Raw genomic sequence first — 19,592 nt, 5'->3', positions numbered from 1 at the left:
AAATGATTGACAAGACAGTCTGTTCTCTTATAATTAAAACAGATTATAGAGCATTTCTTACCGTAGTTCAGTTTTGCAACTACAGCATAAATTCTGTGAGCACAGGCAAGGAGAAGCATATTTTTATCTAGATTAAGTCAAAGCTACTTCCCAAGTAATTTTCAAGGCTTATAAACCTCCAAATTCATCGGCAAGATTGACGGCAATATATCAGTCATTATGATATTTCTCCGTTACAAATGAAATTCATGATTAGATGTCACAATAATTGCTTCATGACATCATATAATTAAGGGCACAGGGGAGGAGGAAATGGAGCCAGCATGTTAGATGTAAATTCCTTCTCATGCACACCACTATAATTTCATACCCTAACAACTGAACTTGACAGGCAGTCGAAAACAGACGGCAAGTTTCTTAAAAAATATAATGATCCCTAACAATGTTCACCTCTTAACGAACTTTGAGAAAAAAGGATGAAACATATTTCATTGCTGGTGCCTGGTACACAGCAGTCACTCAATAATTACTTATCACATAAAGTCTTGAAACCTGAGACTTTCCTTTGTGTCATTCCATTCTGCCTAGAACAGTAATATAAACCTCCCCTCTTTCTGGGACTAAATCCTAACTTTTCAGGGCCCGCAGATTACCTAATTTCTTTCCAGTTAACTCCCATCTTTAGATGTCGAGTGGTCATAGATAAATTGTCTTTTTGGTTCTGCCTGTAATTATAGAACTTTAAGCAACTTTCTGGGCTTCACAGATTAAATGAGAAGGTTCACTGGAAGGTCATAACTCCAAGCTTTAACATGTTAACGTGTGTTATTTTCTGAGACTGTCAGTGTCACGTGCCAGGAGGTGCCAATCTCATCTACCCTTCTTAGTTCTCTGTACCTCTTCCCTCCCTGTCCTCCCCTTCACCCTCATGCCCTCTCTTCCCACCTTCCCACACCCCAAAATGGATAAAGCTAAATTCTTAACATATTGCTAGTAATACAGACTCTCAGGGATCCTCAGTCCTGGACATGAGAAATCAGAGATGGGAATTCCTGCTCTGATTCCTAGGATTACAAACCTGTTGTAAAATCACGAACGTACCAAGGAGTGATAAAATTGTTAATGGGGTGATGGTGGGAGGGGTATGTGTGGCAGAGAGGACGTTGGGAGGGGATAGGGGAGAACTTGGGAAGCAAGTTGACTGAACTGAGTGCAGGTCCCAGGACAGCAGGAGAGACTGGGTTACCTCAGGTAGGTTTGTCAAATATTCAGTGAGAAATAGGCGACAACGCAGATTTATTATATTGAAATTCATTTTAACCTGCTTCACAATTTCGCCTAAGGCCAGCTGTAGTCATCCACTCATGTCTACGAGAAGTTAAACACATCCCAGAAATAAAGACACCTCATGAGCTGGGTCTAAGTATTGTACTTCTTCTGATTGAAAGTAGGATTCTTCAGAAACAGACTCACAGACATAGAGATCAGACTTGTGGTTGCCAAGGGGAACGGGGGAAGGGAGAGGGATGGACTGGGAAATTGGGTTTGGTAGATGCAAACTACTACATTTAGAATGGATAAACACCAAGGTCCTACTGTATAGCACAGGTCCAGTCTCCTGGGATAAACCATAATGGAAAAGAATATTTTAAAAAAGAATGTCTATATGCGTAAAACTGAGTCACTTTGCTGTACAGCAGAGATTGACACAACATTGTAAATCAGCTATACTTCAATAAAATAACTAAATTTTACAAATAAAAATAAAAGTAGGATTCTCTGGCAAAAGCAAATTATAAATACAGACAGGTCTTTATGTGTGTCCTTTAAACACGGAATTACCAAGAGCACAAGATAAATGAGAAAATATTTATTTGCTCAGTTCATCTCTCCAAAATATCACCTTTTAATAAAGCAAAGGTAAATTTATTAGAACTTTCTGCCAAAGAGAGAAGACAATCTTGACAATCTTAGCAGCATCTCAGAAGGGGGAACTCAGAAGTGAGATATTTTTACAGCTCTGGGGTCTGAGCTCAAGTGTTTTAAGATGGGTCTTCAAGGCAGGGAAATTTATATCTGTTTATATTATACATAAAGTTTACTTTTACATGTAATACATAAACGTTACTTTATTATTACTTTATTAATTTATTTATATTTAGGTTGGTGGACACAGCAAAGCAAGGGTCTTGAATAAGTAACCTGTGGTTAATAAACAAGATTTTGCCCAGGTAAGCAATCTATTATCTCCAATAACTTGGTTTATGGAATTTCCTGAAGCAAACAGTGAAGTTATTTATTGGTTTGCTCTGAACAAGTGTTTTCAGGAACAAACAACTAAGTCATGTTGATGCAGGAAGGCTACAGTTTTAGGTAGATCACATTGACACACTTATAACAAAAATGTGTTAAAGAAGGAGGGAGGAAACTTTTAGAGGTGACGGTTTTGTTTATGGCATTGGTTATGGTCATGGTTTCACAGGTTTACACTTATCTGCAAGCTCATCAAGATGTATATATTAAATAAGAACAGCTTTTTGTAGGTCAATCATACCTCAATTTTAAAAATAATTTCTTTTAAGTATGTGCCTTTGTTATAATTGATGGGTAAACAAGGTAGAAAAGACACATGGAGAATCTAAGAGTAGCTAAATTGTTCCACATGAGAAAGAGCTTGGAGATACCCATGGAGAAGAAATCTGGGGAACAGAGAGAGTAGGAAGAGCTTGATGAAGCTGGGACTGGGAGTCAAGAGGAGAAAACTAGTTTGGTGGCAAAGAGCAGCGTGTATGGGCTTCCCTGGCTGCGCAGTGGTTAAGAATCCGCCTGCCGATGCAGGGGACACGGGTTCGATCCCTGGTCCGGGAAGATCCCATGTGCCGTGGAGCAGCTGAGCCCATGCGTCACAACTACTGAGCCTGCGTGCCACAACTACTGAAGCCCACGCGCCTAGAGGCCGTGTTCTGCAACAAGAGAAGCCACCTCAATGAGAAGCCCGCTCACCACAACTAAGAGTTGTCCCCGCTCGGCGCAACTAGAGAAAGACCACGTGCAGCAACGAAGACACACACAGACAAAAAAATAAATAAATAAATAAATAAATAATGAATAAATTTTTTTAAAAAAAAGAGCAGCGTGTAGAATAGAAAGACAGGGGAGGGAGTAGATAGGAGAGCTACTGTGGAGAGTGGAAGAGTTATCTAAATACTAGTATTAGTATTTAAATTAAATACAATTATATTAAAATTAAATTCAATTATATGAAAATGCAATATATATTCCAGTTTCCAGATTCTCAAGAAATGTTTGGTAAAGGCAAACACTGGAGCCCAGTTTGTGTTTCTTTTATATGTGTAACCATTCAGAAACTGGCCTCGTGAGGGTCGGGACTTTTAGGTCCCACTGGCTGAGCTCCAATGTTCAGATGCCAGGAAATGTGTACATGGTGGTTGTCCTTTAAACACCGTAACAACATGGATGAAACTGGAGGGCATTATGCTGAATGAAATAAGCCAGGCAAAGACAAACACTGCATGGTATCACTTGTATGTGGAATCTAAAAAAGCAAGGAAAGAAAAAAAAATCAAACTCATAGAAACAGAGTAGAAGAGTGGTTGCCAGGAGATGGGGGCCGGGCAAAGAGGGACAGCTTGGTAAAAGGGCACAAGCTTTCAGTATAAGATGAATAAGGTCTGAGGATTTAATGTAAAACATGGTGACTAGAGTGGATAATACTGTATTACATAATTGAAATTTGCTAAAAGAATAGAACTTAAATGTTCTCACCAAAAATGCAAAAGTGAAATGATGGTGATGGATGTGCTCATTAACTCGATATGGGGAATCCTTTCACAAGGTATATGTATATCATCACATTGTACACATTGGAAATATTTGAGAAAAAGAATAATATTAAGTATGAGGGACAATTTTAAAAATTTAAAGCATTTATAGAAAAATATTAAAAAATTTTAAATACAAAATAAAAGCAGTAAAGATTGCAAGTCATCCTTCAATAAAAATGTCAGGTTAGAAATATTTCAATTTTTTAAAAAAGCAGCATCCCCCCCAAAAAAACCCTTGTAATAAAAATATTTCTAAGAAAAAAAAGAAAGAAAATGTCAGCTGGTAGACTCTAAATTCACCCTGAGAGGCTCTGACAGCAAATGGGATGAAATTTGGTGTCTAAAGATAGAAACTTTGATCATAGTTATCAGCATAACCAGTCAAGAAGAAAAAGAGACCTCAAAGAGTAGAGGAAATAAAATGGATAAAATAAAGTAAGATTATTATATCCAGACAGTGAAACCATTTGAGAAAAATCAAAATAACAGATCAAGACCAGAAAGGAAGAATTCGATATTTGAAAGGAAATAGTAGCCAAAATATCAAAATAGGATCAACATTATAAATGTTAGCTAGACTCCATTTCCAAACTAGAAAGATATTGGGAGAAATGCAAAAGGTGAGATAAAAAGAAAAGGGAATTATAACAATAGTTTCCTGACTTGAAACCCTGTCATTAGTAGATGCCATATTAGGTAACTTCTTCGGCATTTTATTTCATTAATAACTCAAAACAACCACTTGCAGTAAATATTACACCATTTTTCAGATGAAAATCCCAAGGGTCACTTCCTTGATATCATATAGCTTTGCAGTAGTGGAGTTAAGATTTGAAAACAGATGAATCATTCTAAAGCTGGTGTTCCTTACTGCTTATGATCTATACTGTTATTTTGGTGTGTTGTTATAGGAATACCTGGGTGAGGTTTATTGCCATGAACTACAGATTCTGATGGGAAGAAAAAGGTTTTCCCTAGCTCACAAATATCAGGCACCACTGAACCGACAGAAGGTTAACTAAGCCTCATGATGCTAGATGAACTCAGAGACATAATCAAAACATAATCAAAACATAAAATTAGTCTGAATAAACTCCCACAAAATGACTGCCTAATATGTGAGAAGACTTCCTTTTAAACAAGCATGGCAATAGCTTCTAAATAAGGCAGATAAAATTAAAACCAGACTAATCCAAGGATAACTAAAAGCCAACAAATCCCTGGATATTAAAAGGTAGAGACACTACAGGTGTTTCTTACATCACTAACCTCCTGCAAGTGTACCATGAAGATGTGCTCCCAGTTGTTTTCCTAATGAAATGTTACTGAAATGTCTTTTAAATTATCATTTTTTTTCAAATTAGAATACACATACCGGGGCTTCCCTGGTGGCGCAGTGGTTGAGAATCTGCCTGCCAATGCAGGGGACACGGGTTCGAGCCCTGGTCTGGGAAGATCCCACATGCCGCGGATCAACTAGGCCCGAGAGCCACAACTACTGAGCCTGCGCGTCTGGAGCCTGTGCTCCGCAACAAGAGAGACCACGATAGTGAGAGGCCCGCGCACCGCGATGAAGAGTGGCCCCCGCTCGCCGCAACTAGAGAAAGCCCTAGCACAGAAACGAAGACCCAACATAGCAATCAATCAATCAATCAGTCAAATAAATCTTTAAAAAAAAAAAAAAGAATACACATACCAAGAAAAGAGGATTTTAGTGCAATCTTTCAGGAAAACAAAACAAACATTATATCCAGGAGCACAAAAGCTGGGAGTTCATAATCAGCCACTTAAGCCTTGGAATATTTTCTTAAAAAAAAAAAAAGTGATGGTAAGGAAAAGATGAGTAAAAGGTTAAAAATTCTATATACTGCATATAATTCACTTGGGGAAAAAATTGTCAGGATTTAAGAGGCATAAATTAAATAACCTTGAAGCCCATTTTGCCCTAGAACTATCGGGATGTTTTCAGGGAGCATCAGATGCTTATGTTTCCTGTGTGTGTATAAGAGATGAGCGGAAACAAAAATAACCTCCCTCCCAGGAACAGTGGAAGACATCAGCCGCAAAGTAGGTCACAGCCCCGGGCTACACCGCCCACTGATGTGCGCTACCCACTGTAAATGGAATCAAATGACAGGCTTTCTTGGGATCAAATGATGGCGTTTCACTGCCCATTCCACTAACACATTCCTATAGTGAACTGCTCCTGAATGAATCCTATAAACCCCTGAGTCCTCTTTAAGTTTTAGTGAAAAGAAATAAAACCTTTTCACAGAAGGAGAAAGGAGTTTCCAACACTCATACTAAGCCTGATTTTGGTAGCAATGATTTTCATTCGAAATTTAATTGCTGTGTATTCAAATAGTAGCCCTGCTGGGGGCTGAAAGGATATACTTGTTTTCTTTGGTTTGGTTTGCTTTGCTTTTTCTCCGACATTGATACTGATTTCTCACTTTTACTATGGCCCTTCTGTCGAGATGTTGGCAATCAGATTGCTGTGAAAAACAGAATTAAAGAGAGATGTTCACAGTCTCATGAGTGAGAGAACATTGCCTATTCTCCATCTATCCTCCACACTAGAGCCAAGGTGATCATCTTCCTAACAAACCTAACCACCTTTTCTCCCTGCTTAAATCTTTAAATGATTTTCCACCTGAAAGATAAAGGTCCTTCATGATCTGATGTCTCCCTACCCTTGGGCCTATCTGCCAACACATTTCAAAAGGCACCCCTTGCACCAGCCGCATAACAAACTACTCATGGTCTCCAGAATTAAGCTGACACTTAATCACATGCTAGCTGACACTTCTTTGCCTTATATTGTTATTCCCTCTGCCTAAAATGTCCTTCCTTCTACCTCCTACTTAGCTTCTGGGAGCTTTTCCTAAATCCTCAATCTAAACGAGGACCCCTTCTCCCCATCACACTCTATACACACCACAGCATGGCCCGTGGCACACTCTACTGTATCCACAGTTCACTTTGTTTAGTTTTGTGAAGACACAGTCCACTTCTCATGCAGCTATGTATCCCCAAGGTCTCAGCACTTGCTTAGGTCTTCATCTGCTGAAGAATGTTGATGGTTCCTGTATTACCCATGGGTTGTGGTTGTGAAAGAAAAAATACAAGCTGATGCAAGCAAATCTTGGGGGTAAAGAAAAGAAAGGAAAGGAAAGGAAAAGAAGGAAAGGAAAGGAAAGGAAGGAAAAGAAAGGAAAGGAAGGAAAGGAAAGGAAAGGAGGAAGGAAGGAAGGAAGGAAGGAAGGAACGAAGGAAGGAAGGAAGGGAGAAGAAAGGGAGGGAGGGAGGGAGAAAGAAAGAAAGGAAGGAAGAAAGGAAGGAAGGAAGGAAGGAAAGAAAGAAAGAAAAAGAAAGAAAGGAAGGAAGGAAGGAAGGAAGGAAGAAAGAGAAAGAAAGAAGGAAGGGAGGAAAAGAAAGAAAAGGCTGTCAGGCCTGGCTAGATGCAGACTCACATATGTCAGCAGGAGCTGTCTGTCTCCTTCCTTCGATTGCATAGTCCTGTGTTGGCTCTCTCTCTGTGGTGGAATGATGGCCAACAGCAGCTTCAGGTGTAAAACCTGTTGGTTTGGCTACTCCATCTGACACAGATTCTCTTTTCTAATAGTTCCAGAAAAGCCTTGGGGTTGAGACTCCCTGGCCTACCTTGTGTCACATATCCCACCTGAACCAGTGACTCTGGCCGTGAGAATGGAACGCACTGATTGTCCATGCCTGATTATCAGACCCACCCTGAAAAGGAGGTGGGAGGTGAGAGAGAGCATCGGCCTCATCCAGACCTTGAGGAGAGGGCAGTGGTGTGCAGAGGTCAACACCACAGGTGCTGGAGCTTGGCTGCTGGGTTTAGATCCATGCTGACCAGCTATGTGAACTTGGGCAAGTTACTTAATCTCAGTTTTGTAAGTGGGGCTCATAGGAAATGTCAACACCTATAATAACCCAGCTCTGTCTTTCTTGCAATGCAAGATATCCACAGCATACTTTCTCTCCTTCTAGACCACAAGTCAGAAATCATTTTACCCAGAATGTTCTTAATCAGAAAAGTGCAATAACTTTGGAGCATTCTTGATGTTGTTGGCAAGAGAGGAAAAAAGAGAGAAAAATATATATATACCAGCTGTGTCAGAGTTCCAGCTCAATATCTCCACTGTTCATGGACATTTCCCCATGCAAGACGGCAACTGAAGAAAATCCAAGCAGGATGCCCTCGGATGACATTGTTCAAAGATTTAAGGAAATCTCTTTGTACCACTTTATAAGGGAGGAGGACGTTTCCCTGGAGCCCCTAGAAGACTTTCTCTGATCTCTCCTTGGTCACATACCTACCCCTGGTCAGTCACCGACAAAGAAAATGGAATCCCCCCATTAGCTGAGACCAGCCTCGGCACATGGCACTCAGAGCAAATTTAGTGGCCATAAACAAAATGTACATGAATGAGCTGTGGCTGTGTTCCAAGAAGACTTAATTTATTGACATTGAAATTTGAATTTCATATAATTTTATGGGTATGATATGTTATTCTTATTTTGATTTTTTTCCCATCTAAAAATGTAAAAACCATTCTTAGTTCACAAAGAATGCAAGCTACAAAACAGGGGTCGGGCTGGATTTGGCCCATGGGCTGTGGTTTGCCAGCCCCTGCTGTATGTGTAACCAGACCCAAGTAGGTCCAAAAGGTACAGCGAACTGTCCGAACACAGCCAGTGGCTCAGGCTCCCATGGGGCCTACTCCTGCTGCTTTCCCTTCTCTCCTTCAATCTTCTCTGTGATGAGTTAACTGAAGAGAAGAAGATGTGGGCGGAGCTGCAGGGTGTGGTAGCTCCAGGAAGATGTGGATGGCAGCTGCATCGCAACCCCACTGCGTCGAATTTGTGGATCTGGAAAAGACTTTACACAGCCCTGCAGTCCAGTGTTTCTCAAACTTCAGCCTGTGTAATAATCTCCTGCGGTGCCTGTTCATTTTATTTTAAATTTTTACTTTTTAAATGCAGTATAGTTGATCTGTGGTGCCTGTTTAAAATGCAGATTCCAGGCCCTGCCCCTGTGTTCTAATTCAGTAGATCTGGGTAGGACCTACGGATGTGCTTTTTTTTTTTTTTTTTTTGGTTGTTTAGTTTTCATTTCGTAACCGTAAACTTAACTTTGCAATTCAGCTAAACTTGGAGGGGGATTAGGAAAATATGGAACCCAAAGAAGTGCAATGAGAACACAAAGATTATAGGATATTTTGAGCAGACGGGGATGAAGGGGTGCTCTCTGGTGGTTAAGATAGAACACAAGTCAAATTTATTGTTAGCTTTGTCCACAGTCAGCAATGGTGATCTTCTTGCTGGCCTTGCCATTCCTGGACCCAAAGCGCTCCATGGCTTCCACAATATTCATGCCCTCTTTCACCTTGCCAAAGACCACATGCTTGCCCTCCAACCACTCAGTCTCGGCAGTGCAGATGAAAAACTGGGAACCGTTTGTGTTGGGGCCAGCATTTGCCACGGACAAGATGCCAGGACCCGTATGCTTCAGGAGGAAATTCTCATCATCAAATTTCTCCCCAGAGATGGACTTGCCACCAGTGCCACCATGGCGTGTGCAGTCACCACCCTGGCACATAAATCCCGGAATTATTCTGTGAAAGCAGGAACCTTTATAACCAAAGCCTTTCTCCCCAGTGCTCAGAGCACAAAAGTTTTCTGCTGTCTTTGGAACTTTGTCTGCAAACAGCTCGAAGGAGACGCGGCCCCAGGTCTCGCCGCCAACGGCGATGTCAGAGAACATGGTAGGGTTGACCGTGGTTGGACAGCGCGGGAGGTTCCGGGGTGGCGGCGTCTGCAAAAAAGCCTGGATGTGCTTTTTTTTTTTTTTTTTCAGCTTTATTGAAGTATAACTGGCAATTAAATTGTAAGATATAATTTGATATATGTATGTACTGTAAAATGATACCTCCGTGGAGTTAAACATCTGTCACCTAACATATTTACCTGTGTGTGTGTGTGTGTGTGTGTGTGTGTGTGTGTGTGTGTGTGTGGTGAAAATATTTAAGTTCTACTTTCATAGCAAATTTCAATTATACGATACAGTGTTATCTACTATAGTCACTGGATATGCATTTTTAATAAGGCTGTGACTCTGATGGGGCCCCTATCAGTCAGAAAGTTAGTGGCAGAGCTGGGACTAGAACCCTGAGTGATCTTGCAATTAGCACACTGTCTGCTAATTGAAAAGGTTAAATGTGAATAGAAGCAAAAGAGACACTGATTTTGAATCTGAATGAAACTCCACGACTGAGCTCTACACGGGGCAAACCCAACGGTCAAATGCAGATACCACCTTCCCTGCCCTATAGGGTTGTGTATCTTACGCAACAAAGCCCAATTTTAGTATGAATCATATGTGTTTCTAACATCTCTTCCTCTGATCAGCATATGAGTATCTTAAAAATAGGAAACTGTGACTCGTTCACCTTTGCAGCTCCCAATGGGAGGGCCCGTCACATAATAGGCTGCCAATAATATTTACTGGGCAAATATTTGGATCAATGTTTCCTTTCTAAAATTATTTCAAAACGGAGAAAAATTTAGAGAGCTAACATTGCATGGTACTTTTAATCAATATTGCATGACAGTTTAATTACAGAAAACAATGTAATAATATCCTGCCAAAACTGAGCAATGTGTATCATCAAAGCAACTAAACTAATATGCAAAATAGAGTAGGCAGAGTTAACCAGCATGGCCTCAGCTTGGGAATTATTTAATTAGAAACATGTTTTTAATGAATTCCAATGTTAAACAAAGTCACCAATGATGCAATGTTTTATTTGAAGCACTAACACTCTCTTTCAAGCCAGAACTCCAGATCCTCTTTCCTTACAATTGTTAATATTTACATTTTTAATGGAATCCCTATTTGGGAAATTGACAACGTAGTGAACATGAAGGGTAAGCCTCTGAGATGCTACTCCAGGAGACTCGGTCAATGGCATTACAGGGACACATCCAGGACCCGTGTAAAGGGAAACTCTATTTATAACGCAGACCCCGACAGGAGTGACTCTTCCCCACAAAAAATATAATTAGACTTGGAAATAGAATAAAGAGGAAGCACAGACATGAGAAGACCGTGACCTTGAGCAGCCACTCCTTGAGCAGCTATAGAAGCAGATAACCAGAATTTTGAAAAGTATATTGGACAGAAGCAAAGACCTCTTGGTAAAACTGAGATAAAGATTCAATTCCTAAAGTATTGATAAATGTTGATATTTGCAGATGTCAAGGCTAAGAATTGTCTGCAAATACAAATCCACAATCTCTTCTTTGAAAACAGCTGTGTTTCAGGATTCAGAATGTTTCAGATTTTGAAAAGGAATACAGTGAAAACTCAACAAATGTAAAACGTTCCCAGCAGGAACTGTAGCAATGTCTCATAATCAAACACATTAAAACTTCTGCCACAGGGGTTCCCTGGTGGCTCAGCAGTTAAGAATCTGCCTGCCAATAAAGCAGATAAAATCCTGGTCCTGTTCATTAAGGCAGAATGGTGAACGGTGCAGTGCTGGAGCTGGTTCATATTGGCCCACGAGGGCTCATTGTCAAATTTTCAGGAATTTTTTTTTTTTTTTTTTTTTGGCCGTGCCACACAGCTTGTGGGATTTTAGTTCCCCGACCAGGGATTGAACCCAGGCCCTCTGCAGTGAGAGCTCGGAGTTCTAATCACTGGACCACCAGGGAATTCCCAAAATTTACAGGAATTTTGACAACTGATTGTTGAAACTCAGCCATTATTTAAAAATTAAATTATGTCAACTTAAAATTAAATTTATTTTATTAAAATCAAATATAATAAATACTCAAAACTCAAAAAAAAAAGAATCCGCCTGCCAGTGCAGGGGACACGGGTTGGAGCCCTGGTCCAGGAAGATCCCACATGCTGCAGAGCAACTAAGCTCGTGTGCCACAACTACTGAGCCTGTGTTCTAGAGCCCGTGAGCCACAACTGCTCAAGCCCACATGCCTAGAGCCCGTGCTCCGCAACAAGAGAAGCCACCACAATGAGAAGCCTGCACACACCGCAAGGAAGAGTAGCCCACACTCGCCACAACTAGAGAAAGCCCGCGCATAGCAATGAAGACCCAGTGCAGCCAAAAAAAAAAAAAAACTTCTGCCACAAAGTATATTGCTAACCACACTAAGTGCTAAGGAGCTTGCATAGCCTTCCATCTGTTCAATCATGGTTGTGCAGTCAAATTAGGTCAGGATAGGGCAGTTTTGCCACCAAATGGATTTCATTCTCAGAGTTTTTTGGACTTTGAGTATAAAAAATTAATAAACAGGAACCTCAATTAATATAGAGTTGGGAGGTCAGAAGGGGGCGCTCTCTTGCCCTACAATGAAAGCAGAGCCCAACAGGAGAAGAAAGGCTTCCTATTCTGGCCTGGCAAGAGCTCAGCTGATAAGAGGTTGTCACAACTCAGCCAACGGAAAGCCACTATACTTCGAAATCTCAATTCCTCCAATGGACTTTTTGTTTACGGTAGCCCTCCCAACTTCCTTTGCCCCTCTTTATAAAGAGTTGTCCTCTCCTTGATGTAGGGGACTTGCATGTGGCTTGCCATGATTGCAGACCCCAAATTGCAATTCTTTGTTGAGCCCAAAAATATCCATTTTTGCTAGAGAAATAACTGGAAGTCTATTTGTTTTAGGTCAGCATTTTGGTGGCCTGTACAGGGACCAGAGAAGACCCCCAATGACTCCAAGACTGCTGAGCAGACAGGTGCAGTGCTCACACTGAACCTGTTTTTGCTCATTGCTTTTCTTGCCGACTCTGGGATTTGCGGGTAAGTCTTTCTCCAGGATCCCAACTTCTGCCTTCTTTGCTTTTTGAAGCTCTCAGGTCTTAGTCAGCATCTATTTAAAGTTTCATCCTTACTGGTTAAGGCCTTGTTCTGTATGCAAGTACTCGTTTGGCACTTTGGCATGATTGTGAAATCAGACTGCATTGGAACTGGCTAGACTTCAGTCCATACCGTCAGGAACAGAGACTGTTTCACTGGAGCTGTGCCGGTTCTGTCTTCAACACAATTCCATCAGAAATAGGGGCTGTTCTATTGGAATTGCCCTGTTAAGATTTTAGTCTGGCTCCTTGGGGACCAGATTGTCCCTTATAACTGGCTGGTATTAGGCCATTTGAGCTATTTGAACAGTAAGTCTATTTGAAAATTATTCCCTTACTCTAGACAAAAACTTCTGAGAAATGGGATCCCAGTTATCTAAATATTTTCATATTCACATTTGTATTCTCTACAGGGACCTCAGCCAGTTTTATGTTTGAAAACCACCGTCCTTCCTTATGTGCCTTTCTAACTAAACGGACCGACCTAACTAAAGACAATTTAGAATGTCAATGGCCATTATGGGGAACTTTTGAAATCCCCAAACTTTCTTAACTCTAAAATTTCCAAAACTGAATGTAGCACCTAATTCGATTGGTATTTTGAGGCTTCTCAATGTTCTTAGGAACCTTTGCCTCTCTAAAAAATAAGATTTCAAGATTAACTGAGGCAGGGGCTTCCCTGGTGGCGCAGTGGTTAAGAATCCACCTGCCAATGCAGGGGACACGGGTTCGAGCCCTGGTCCGGGAAGATCCCACATGCCGCGGAGCAACTAAGCCCGTGCACCACAACTACTGAGCCCAAGTGCCACAACTACTGAAGCCCGCACGCCTAGAGCCCGTGCTCTACAAGAGAAGCCACCGCAATGAGAAGCCCGCGCACTGCATCAAAGTGTAGCCCCTGCTCACCACAACTAGAGAAAGCCCGCGCACAGCAATGAAGACCCAATGCAGCCAAAAATAAATTAATTAATTAAAATTAAAAAAAAAAGATTAACTGAGGCAAACAAAGAAAGATAAAATGGCTTCTCAAGCCTCAGGCTCTTCTTCCCCAGCTTTTGCGCCTCAGACTCTGCCTCTGGCACCATCTTCTTCCTTCCCTTCTATGCCACCTACACCTCCTCTCCACCCCCCTGTCCTCCCCAATATGAATTTTCTTGTCAAATTTCCCTTTTCCCCTGAAACTCTCCCCACTCCCTTTTCCTCTGAATCTATCAGAATCTGTTCCTTTAAAATTAAGCCTTCCGAGGATCCAGAGGCTAAACCCTTACTTTCTTATATTCCCTGGACTAAAGCTGAACTGTGAGCCATAGTCAAAGATTTAGGCAAAGTAACTAAGGATTCTCCAGATTTGCTGAGGGATTTAATAGAGTCATTCAAACTTACCAGCCTCGTTTCTCTGACTTACATCAGCTAGTTCATACGTTTCTCAGTGAAGGTCAGGCCAAACACTGGATGAAAACAGCTCACTGGGGAAATCCTGAATGTCTCTAAAATTACAACTGGGAGACCAGCCCACTAACTCATACATGATCAGGCTTGAGCACTCACTAGTCGACTTCACTGAGCGATTTCCAGGGCTTTTCCAAAGCCTGCTGATTGGAACAAAATTCAGGCTTGTACACAAAAATCTGACGAACCTGTTCATGACTTCACAATTGACTTCAGATGGTTTTTAAAGAAAATTCAGGTCTTCCTTCAAATGTTGATGCCACCTGGGTAGCTTTTAACTCTGGTTATTAATGGGCTGAATTGGGACCTTTCCCTTCTAGTAAAAAGGACCAGAATGGAATGGGAAACTATGTCCACACCAGATTCAGTTAATCTGGCAAAGCAGCTCTCTCTCACTCTAGATGAAAAGGGAGAGTGACAAAATTCTTAATCTTCAACTCCAAATGAAAGTCCCTAAATGAAACCAAAACCCTTCTAGTTTCAGCTGTTATTGCAAAGAACCAGGACAATGGAAAAGAGATTGTTCAAAATTCAAATGCTTCAGGCACTTTCAGAGCTCTAATCAGCCTTTCCACCGTCCTCCCAATTCTCAATGACAAGACTCAAAGGAACTGTAGGGGTTCTTCCCAATCCTCTCTCTTAACTGGCTTGGAGAGACATTTCTCCATATTGGGAATGAATCTCTTCCGGTCCTAACTGACACCAGAGCCACACTCTTGGTCCTCAACCCCCCCACTACGATAAAGCAACCCCTGTTCAAATCATGGGGATCTCTAATGAACCTCAAGAGGTTCCTGTCTCTGAACGTATTTCCTTTTGTTTAGGCTCTTTGAGAGATACACAACCCTTTCTCCTTAGTTCCTCTGCCCCATTTGTTAGGGCAAGACTTCCTAGAGAAGGATTATGCTGGAATTGCTTTCTCCCAAAAGGGGGAATCATTCTAGAACTTGGAGATAAGTCATCAAAGCAGCCAACCTGACTCTGACATATTTTATTTGCTCCATCTCTAACAGTACTAGAGTAGATCTGGAAACACCGATCATTTGTCCCTATTGAATCAGCTACCACCCTCTTTATGGGCAAAATCTCCAAATGATATTGGAAAAATTCACAGCACAACTCCCATCAAGATTCAAATAGATCCCTCAAAACCTCTTCCCAGAATTAATCAACATCCTGTAAGTAAAGAATCCCTTCAAGGCATAAAGCCCATAATAGAAGATCACAAGGCTTAAGTCCTCATCATCCCTAGTATTAATCCTTGTAACACTCCTGTTTTACTGGTGAGAAAACCTAAAGGGTGAGGGTAGAGGTTTGTCTAGGACCTCCCAGCAATAAAAAACCTTGCTATCTCCCCAACAACCTGCTGTTTCTAACCCTCATACATTACTCACATTCATTCCCACCAGAAGCAAATTCTTTACTGTAATCAATTTATGCAGTGCATTCTTTAGTATTTCAGTTGACGAAGCTAGCAATACGTTTTTGCCTTCACTTGGGAAGAAAAACAATTCATCTGGACGGTAATGCTTCAGGGTTTTACTGAGAATCCTTATTTTTTGCAGATCCTGAAGGCTAATCTGTTTGATATAAAGTTCCCTAGAGGTTCTACTTTGTTGTAATAGGTGGATGATTTGCTTCTTTGCTCTTTTTCTCGGGCTTCCTCACAGGAAGACAGCACCCACTTGCTAAAGCTTTTAGCCTTAACGGGATTTAGGATGGCCAAGGAAAATTGCAGCTTGCCCAGACCCAGGTTCAATATCCAGAGCATGTGCTATCAGGATAAGGACTACACCTCGATCTAGATAGGTTTCATGGTGTCCTGAGTTTCCCAAAACCCAAAACTAAGAACCAACTACGAAGTTTTCTTGGGCTAGTTGGCTATTGCTGAAATTGGATTCCAAGTGTCTCTCTTATGGTCAAACCTCTGTGTTTTACTCAATTATAACAACCCTGAACCCAAGTTCATGGGAAGAATCAGACAACATAGTCATCAAGGCCTTAAAGGAGAGTTTGATGAATCCACCCTTGGGCATCCCAATTCTGAATTCCTTTCTTCCTTTTTGTACATGAAAAGGAAGGGACGGTCCTTGGGGTACTCACCCCCAAACACAGGACCACCACTGACCCGTAGGGTACTACAGCCAGCAGCTGGACCCTGTGGCATGGGGATAATAACCCCCTTGCCTTAGAGTCATTACAGCCACTGCCCTTTTGGTGAAGGCCACCAAGGACATCACTGTGGGATCCCCTTTAATCGCTTTTGTACCTCATACAGTAGAAGCCCTCCTGAATTCTCATCACACTCAATATTTCTCAGTCACATGCCTCACCTACTATGAAGTCCCTTGTTAACTGTTTCTTCCATGACTCTTTGACGTTGTCATAACCTTAACCTGGATACTCGTCTCCCCTCCATCACTGACAAAGTCCCTCATGACTCCTTAACACTGACAAATCACCTGACTCCTTTTGAAGATCTGCAGGAAATTCCATTGGGTAATGCTGACTTCTTATGGTTTACTGATGGTTCTTATTTAAAAGGTGACAATGCAAATATTGTGCTGGGTATGTTATTGCTACTCCTTTTGATATCGTTGAATCATTCTAGAACTTAGAGATAAGTTCTCCAACAGGCTGAATTATATGCTCTTACATGGGCTTGTACTTCAGCCAAGGGCAAAACTGCCAACATTTATAACTGATAGTAAATATGTTTTTGGAATAGCCCATGATTTTGGAATGTTGTAGAAGTAATGTGACTTCCTTACTCCCAGCGGAAATAGAATTTTAAATGGCCCCTATTTCAAGAATTATTGGATGCAATACTTTTACCTGTGTTTTAGCTTTATTATTAAGACTTCAGGGCATTCTAAACTTGACTCTCTGGAAGTTAAGGAAAATTATTTTGCTGACATTTCCTCAAAAAAACGCTGCCTTTAAAGAAACCAATATCAGCCAAACCTCTGCCATTGTCCCAAGAGATATTTCCCTAAATGACAACTTAGGAAAACTGGTTAGAACAGTGCAACAACTGACCTCAGAGAAGGAGAAACAAGATTGGAAGTTCAACAATTGTTGGTTTGGTAAAAAGAGAAAGCTCTGGTTTGCACCAAGTAACAACCCAGTCAGTCCTACTGGAAACTCTCAAATTTCCACTCCTCACCATTGTACATGCCTTAAACCATTGGTCTACTGAAAAAATTATAGCATTCATGGACCAATATTGGTGGGGAAACATTAACAAGGCCACAAAGAGTGCCTACCTCACTTGTCCCACTTGTCCAAATACAGCTCAAGAAAGCCTGTTTATACAGCTCCTGGACATTTTAAACTGCCTAATGGACCATTCGAGGTTTGGCAAATGGATTTCATACAACAGCCTCCAACTCATGGATATAAATAAGTTTAAGTCGCGGTTTGTATGTTTTCACACTGGAACGAAGTCTTCCGTGCAGGCAGGCAGCACAAGTCAAGATATACTTTGCAACTTTCAGCTCCACAGAACCGCCAGGTGAGGGCTTGGTCACTTCAAGTCTGGTCCCCTTTGTGGTCTCTATGCCAGTGTCAGACACAGATACGGCTCTCTGTCCTTCCAGACCTTCCAATGGGTAACTAGTAAATAGCTCTCTTTCACACACACACACACACACACACACACACACACTCATACGCTCACACACAACCAAAATGAGGCATTCATGCGTATAACAGAATTTACTGACATTTGGAGTCGACAGAGGTATACAAGACAGCAATTCCAAATCCTAAAAATTAGATGAAACCGGTTCTTAAATTGTTTTTCACTAACTCATCATGTAATTCAGCTGCCCTCATTCCTCCAACACCATTCTCTTTTCAGAGGTTCCCTTCCTCAGACAATCCACAGAAACTTAACTAACTCCCCTCACTTTATTACCTAGAACAATTATATTCTCCCATGCTCTGTAATAGTATCACAGGGGAAAGAATAGTCTCCAAACTGGGAAATGGAAGAACTTTGTATCTTGCCTCTTTATTTGGATCCTGAAAAGCATCATTACAGGCAATGGCCTGTTTAAAATTCAGCTGCACTCCCAGGCCCTCCGCTTCTGCTCTCTGCCTGATCCCATTTCACCCTTTCAGGCTGATTGGACTAATCAGCACATCAGCTGGAGGATGAAACTTTGCTATTCCAGTGATCAGCACCATAGACATATCTGCATCATTTGCTTGTAGATGGTTGTTCTTTCTTGTCTGGTAGACAGCATACCTGGCATCTGGGACCAGCCCTCACAGACTTTTTTTGTAACCACTGATAGAGTCATGATATGAAATGAAACTGCAAATACTTCTTACTTTGAAAAACATTAGCTACTTATGTAATCATTCTTTTTCCCAACTATTTAATACCTTTATTTTCACTGCCCTTCTCCCTCTCTTTCTCTCTCTCTCCTCTTTGAACTTTACTGATTCCCTTGCCCCCTAGAAAATTAATGAACTCTGGCAAAATCACAATCAAATTTGTCCAAGAAATTTTGTTTCACAATGAGCTCTTCTGGATTAATGACCCAAAGGTACCTGAAAAGATGTTCTACGTCATTATTCATGAGGGAAATCCAACTTAAATCCACTATGAGTTACTACTTCACACCTATCAGAATAACTAAATTTAAAAGACTGACCGTTCCAAGTGTTGGTGAGGATGTGGAGGAACTGGACCCTCATACACTGCTGGTGGTGTATAAAATAGTACAGCCACTTTGGAAAACACTGTGTCAGTTTCTTAAATGGTTAAACATACACCTATTCTATGTTCCAGCCACTTCACCCCCAGGCATTTTACCAACAGAAATGAAAACATATGTCCGTTGAAAGACTTGTACACAAATGTTCATAGCTATTAGCTAAAGTTCATTGTGATAGCCAAAATCTGGAAATGACCTAAATGTCCATCTACAGGAGGATGGATAAACTATAGTGTACACAAAAATTGGAATATACTACTCAGCAAGAAGAAGAAATTAGCAGTTGATACAGACAACAACATGGATGAATTTCAATGTAATTATGCTAAGTGAAAAAAAGCAGACAAAAAAGACTATGTACTTATGATTTCACTTATATAAAATCATAGGAAATGCAAACTAATGACAGAAAGCAGATAAGTGGTTGCCTTGGGGATAGAGAAGTTGAGGAAGAACAGGAAGGAGAAATGACAAAGGAGCCTGGGGAAATCTTGGTGGAGGGGGTGAAGAATACATTCATTACCTTGATTCTGGTGATGGTTTCACAGGTGTATACACTTGTGTAAAACTCACCGAACTGTACACTCTAAATATGTACAGTTTATTATATGCCAGTTATACATTAATAAAGTTGTTAAACAAAGATTTTTAAAAGGCTCTCTTCTG

The 19,592-nt window shown here is 41.0% G+C and overlaps 1 pseudogene across 1 annotated transcript; it reads right to left on the bottom strand.

The window, feature by feature from the left end:
* Window positions 1–7,164: 7,164 nt before the first annotated feature.
* Window positions 7,165–9,848, bottom strand: LOC309610777 (peptidyl-prolyl cis-trans isomerase A pseudogene; annotated as a pseudogene). The gene has a single exon. The product of its transcript is annotated as a peptidyl-prolyl cis-trans isomerase A pseudogene (transcript).
* Between the last annotated feature and the right edge of the window lie 9,744 nt (window positions 9,849–19,592).

Source organism: Balaenoptera borealis, assembly GCF_965194805.1.
Source record: "Balaenoptera borealis genome assembly, chromosome: 14".
In the NCBI taxonomy this organism is placed as follows: domain Eukaryota; kingdom Metazoa; phylum Chordata; class Mammalia; order Artiodactyla; family Balaenopteridae; genus Balaenoptera; species Balaenoptera borealis.
The sequence above is the reverse complement of the archived record's forward strand: the minus strand, read 5'-3'. Positions and strand labels throughout refer to the sequence as shown.